General features: G+C 41.7%; 1 non-coding gene across 1 annotated transcript; it reads left to right on the plus strand.

Moving 5' to 3' along the window:
• The first annotated feature begins 5,330 nt into the window (after nt 1-5,330).
• On the plus strand, nt 5,331-5,412 carry trnas-aga (transfer RNA serine (anticodon AGA)). The gene has a single exon. It is a non-coding gene; the product is annotated as a tRNA-Ser (tRNA).
• The last annotated feature ends 469 nt before the right edge of the window (nt 5,413-5,881 follow it).

Genomic DNA, 5,881 nt, shown 5'->3' on the forward strand with positions numbered 1-5,881 from the left:
GGAATCATTCTTGTGAACCTGTTCTGAACCCTCTCCAACGTCAGCACATCCTTTTTTCCCAAAAAGGGACTAAAACTGCTCACAACACTCCAAGTGAGGCCTCGCCATACAGCCCCAGCATTACATCCTTGCATTTATGCTGACATTTATATAGTATGATAATAAATAACTTTGAACTAATTTAACCTCCCTCAGATGAAAAAGGAATGTGTGCTGTGTGCCATTATATCCGCTCGCCGCTCTCTTGTTCAAAGATCCTGATGCAGGGTTTCAGTCCAAAATTTCAACCATTACTTTGCCTCTACAGATTCTGCCTGAGTTCCTCCAGCTGTTTTTTTTTTGCTACCTGTAGAGATTGACTTCAGTGTCAGTTGGACAGGAAATGCAAAAATGCAGGGTATGTAGACAGGAAAGGTTTGAGTTATGGGTCAAACACTGGTCAATTATGCCAGCTTGGATGGGCATCCTGGTTGGCATAGAGCAGTCCCATGTTGTATGACCCTATGAATCTCTCTATTCCTCTGTGGCCACTCAATATCTGCCCCCATCCCCACCTGCACTGCATATTCCTTCGTTTTATTGCAACTCTCTGGACTACATCTCATTTGCTACTTTTTGCCCAATTGTCCCGACCCCGATCCTCTTTCAGGCTGAGGTCTCCCAGCTCACTGCCGTCCACACGGGAAATGTTGGCATCATATGCAAATATGTAGTTTAAATGTATAATGCCATGACTTAAGGCAGAGAGCAACGGAATAGAATCGGGTCCTGTGGAACCCCCAAAGTAACACACACACACACACACACACACAAAGTTCTGCATGAACTCAGCAGGTCAGGCAGCATCTACAGAGGAGAAAGATCAGTCGATATCTCAGGCTGAGACCTTTCGTCAGGACTGGAAAGGAAGGGGGAAGAAGGTGGGGTGATGGGAAGAAGGATAAGCTGGAACCGGGGCTCCCAATCTTATTTATGCCATGGGTCCCTACCATTGACCAAGGGGTCCACGGACCCCAGGTTGGGAACCCCTGAGACAGAAGGCAAGTGAGGGGGAGAGGGGAATGAAGTGAGAAGCTGGAAGGTGATAAGTAGAAGGAATTTGACAGCAGAGGAGAGAGACCATAGAAGAAAGGGAAGGAGGAGGGGCCCCAGAGGGAGGTCATGGGAAGGTGAGGGAAAGAGAAAGGTGAGAGGGAGATGGAAAAAGAGGGAGGAGGGGGAGAAAGCAGTTTATTATCGTAGCATTGATTTAAAGCTGTGTACTCACCTTCAGGCAGTATTGTTAGTTAAATGTATTAACCCCAGTTAGCTGCATTAGTGCAGGATATACTTTATACAAACGTTTGTACTTATACTTTATTGTCGCCAAACAATTGATACTAGAACGTACAATCATCACAGCGATATTTGATCCTGCGCTTCCCGCTCCCTGGATTACAAATCGATAGTAAATATTAAAAATTTAAATTATAAATCATAAATAGAAAATATAAATATGGAAAGTAAGGTAGTGCTAAAAAACTGAGGTGCAGGTCCAGATATTTGGAGGATACGGCCCAGATCCGGGTCAGGATCCGTTCAGCAGTCTTATCACAGTTGGAAAGAAGCTGTTCCCAAATCTGGCCGTACGAGTCTTCAAGCTCCTGAGCCTTGGGGTGTTGGCTGGGTGGGTCGTGTCCTTGATTATCCTGGCAGCACTGCTCCGACAGCGTGCGGTGTAAAGTGAGTCCAAGGACGGAAGATTGGTTTGTGTGATGTGCTGCGCCGTGTTCACGATCTTCTACAGCTTCTTCCGGTCTTGGACAGGACAACTTCCATACCAGGTTGTGATGCACCCTAGAAGAATGCTTTCTACGGTGCACCTATAAAAATTAGTGAGGGTTTTAGGGGACAGGCCAAATTTCTTTAGTTTTCTCAGGAAGTAAAGGCGCTGGTGGGATATGTGGAACATCCCAGCAAAGGCATAAAACTATGCACGGCCATCCCATCTGATACAGTGGCCGTGAATGTTTGCACAGAGACAAACAGTTCTGCAGAGAGGGCGTACAACCCAATACATCATTTACTCAAGTCTGTGCATCGATTCCCCACGAAGCCCAGGATGAGTGGGCGAGGGGGAATGAATGGAGTAGCCTGAAGGTGATGATCAGGTGGAAGAAGTGTCAATGTAAAGCCTGTCTGCCATTGGTAAGTTCTTCTCTTCTGATCAGATAGATTCCAGTTTAACCAAGTAAACTGCAAAATCCAAAAGTGCGCTTAGCTGTGAGGAAGCGAACCTTAAACATCAGGGTTAAGAACCTCCTGAGCACAACCTTGTCACACACTGAACCTCAGCCCCAACAATGCAAGAATCTCCACTATGAGTTGACCCCCAGAGAGTGCGACACAGCTAGGAAACCTTACTAATCAATAACCAAAGAGGAAATGTGAGTATTGTTGCGCCACCTGGTTCGGACATGACCCAAGTGCAGAGCGAGACACACTGAAGCCGGTCGATAGTTCACAGACTTTACTGCAATTAGTGTTAAAGGGAAAATAAAACAGTAAAACAAACTAGGCCAAACAGGGCCGTTAACTAAAAATCTCAAATGGAAAACGAAGCCTGCAGTGCGGCTGAAAAGAACATCTAAACATTAAACAAATACCACTAGTCTTCAGAGTCAATGACTGGACAGTGCAATTTCTCAGGGAAGGCCAAATGCAAACAGGCAGCGAAGCATTACTGTGCTCTGTTCAAGTCTCAGCAAGCACTATGATGACAAGTATGGAGTTAAATACTATCATGATTAAATAATAATTAGCTGACACATGCATATTCACAAGCGCAATTGCCGTATCTACTGCGCTGCCGAATCCGTGGTTGTGACATGTTGATGCAATGTAAGAAAATGGATTGATGTACAGTATATTAATTGTAGAGAAAGACATGTTCCAGCTGTACTCACTGGGTATATAGTATGCATGAAGTTTATTTCTAAAATATAAATAAGTATTTGGTGCCACTTTTATTGAGCTATCATTTTAGAACAATGGTGACTAATGCTCCAAATACGTTTTTTTGGTTTTCCCAGACGATATTATGCTTAAGTTCGGAGAAAATTAGAAGTAATCTTTATGATTCTTCAGTTAAATTCGAACAGACCTGGAGATCTTTTATTCAACATTTTCATTTAATGTAATTTTTTTTCTCGGTCCATATTTATATTCCCTTCTTGTTTTTTTTTAACTGTTTTTTAATGGAGGTCGGGTTTGAGGACGTGATTTTAAGTTCTTTAACTCTACTTGTTTCCTAGTTAGCCCATTGCTTTGCTTTTTTTTAGTTTAGTTGCACGGTGGGTTTTTTTGGTTTTTTTTCCTTTATTGATATATAGAAAAAATAGTGTACTATTATATTACCTTGTTATTTTATGTTTAAATTGCACTGTTCGTATTAATTTTTTTCAGTAGTAATATTTCCTGTAATATATTATATTCTAACTGTATTATTGCCTATATGGTTTACTCTCTGTGTACTTATTCAATAAAAAGATTTAAAAAGAAAGAAAGAACAATGGAATTGAAAAGTTATTTTGATTTTGCAATCATTATTTATGTCCCCCCCCCGCCCCATTTTTCTCTTGTTTCTTATCAGCAACGTCCGGTCTCATGGGCACTGCCAGCGACCTAGTGCCTCAGCTGGATAGCTGCTAGTTATTTCTATAACCGGGTGAACAGTTGTTTTTGCCAATGTAATTTAGTGAAAGCAGGTTAAGGCTGAACCTGCGGCTTTCCTGGTTTATTCTGTGCTACACAGTAAGTAAGGTTCACTCACTTACTGAGTGATGAGCTCTCCCTAAACATCTTCCCACTGAATGTTATTTTCATAATACTGTACTTCAAAGGAAAATTGTAGCAAGTCAGGCAGGTGCCTGTGGAGATAAAGAGCACGGTATACCTTCAGGATGGGTGAAGAGTAGTCGTTGATACAACATTTCCACGAAGTATTTTCAGTGCTTAATTCGCGTGTGGAAAATCATGACAGGATTAAGTAGAATAGGACCCATCGGTTTGGTGAACCAGCCCGGACATCTCCACTCACCACAACACTGAAGTGGTCACTGAACACAACCTCTGGACTCTACAACTCACGTTCTCTGTATTTATTTTTCCCAGTTGCCCATTCTGCCTTCATTTGCGCGTTGATTACCTGTCGGTCTTTGTGTGTAGTTTTTCACTCATTCTATTGCATGTCTTTGTTTTTACTGTGAATGCCTGAAAGAAAACAAGTCGCGGGTTAGTATACGGTGACAGATTATAAATTTATGTTGCACTTTGAAATAGGGCACATTGCAATTAGTTGGGGGATCAAAAATCAAAGGTCGGAGATGTAAAATAATCGGTAGAAGGATTAGAAAAGAAAAGAGGATTTATTTTTCACTTGGAGTCAGGAACCCTCTACCTTCCAGAGACAAGCCCCTCATTACATTGAAAAGGCAATGGGACGCGAAATTGAAGGGCGGTGACAGTGAGATTCGACAGGCCTGCTCTTTTCACCGGTACGGATACGTTGAGTTTTTGTGTCATAATTTTTCTATGATCTTTGATTACTAGGTTCAGAAATTTCTTAACTTTCATGCCATTAAAGTTTATTGAAAAATCATTTGAAAATGCAGCATAATTTGACAAAATATGAAGTTATAGTCGGATTTGTTTTTAACAGTTTGATTACTTTTCATTAACTTTCCAACTGACAAAACAGCGCTTTTCGTTGTCAACAGGACAACGAAGAACGAGTACTACATCACAAAGCCTTTGTTTTGTTTTCTTGTGTGCTGGAAACTGAGGTCATTTGATAAAGAGGGCAAATTTTTTGAAGCGTTTCCGAGATGAAACAATCGCAGACTTTATACTTAATGTCTGGGTCAATATCCCGGTAATTGCTCGGCGCGACTTTTGCAGACAGAAACGTACGTCCAGTGATGTTTAGAGTTTTATAAATTCATTTTGATAATATTTATTTTGTCAGTGTACCATGATCAAATAAGTAATGATTTTTTTTAAAAAATCAAAGCAATTTCTAAAAGTCTAGCCGATGTGGTTGCTACAAGATGTGCATGTGCACAGAATTGGAGTAAGAAACCATGGTTGGACGCGAGGCTTTGGAACGCACGGGTTCACTCGGAGCCGACCGGATGAATGAATGAATGAATGAATGAAGCGGCAGCGCGGCGGGTCCTTGTGACCTCGGATGACCCCGCCACACCAATAGCAACATCACTGGGATACCGGAAATCAGACAACACGACGTTCCACAGCTACAACAAGCGGCAGGCGAACAAATTTTCTTATCGGTAGTCGTGGCCGAGTGGTTAAGGCGATGGACTAGAAATCCATTGGGGTCTCCCCGCGCAGGTTCGAATCCTGCCGACTACGCGGTGATTCCATTTTTGTTACATTTATTGATACATTCCGTCCACGTTTCTTTTCACTGAACAATAATCAGCACAGGTCTCTTGCGATCTCGACACCGAAATTTGAACAAAGAGTCCACAATTTCATCACTCGGATCTGCAGAAATGTCGAGGTCTTCTGAGAATAACGAACTTTCTTCCTCATGTCGGCTCCGCAGCCGCTGAACTGAACCTTTAATTTTTTAGATTCTTTAAGTTTACAAATATATGGAACATCTTAAAGTGCTAGAATAATTAAAACGGTGGTAATAACTGTGTTAAATTGCCGCATTTCTGGATAAGCCATTGAAATTGTTCAAAATTACCGTGTACAATTTGAAGACTGCCCCCTACCAGTTTCGTAATAAATAGCAACATAATTTACGACGATCGCAGCAATTGAAGGCAAGCGTACCTATGAAAATCTATGTAAATATCTGTGATTATACTAA

Source organism: Mobula birostris, chromosome 24, assembly GCF_030028105.1.
Source record: "Mobula birostris isolate sMobBir1 chromosome 24, sMobBir1.hap1, whole genome shotgun sequence".
NCBI lineage: Eukaryota > Metazoa > Chordata > Chondrichthyes > Myliobatiformes > Myliobatidae > Mobula > Mobula birostris.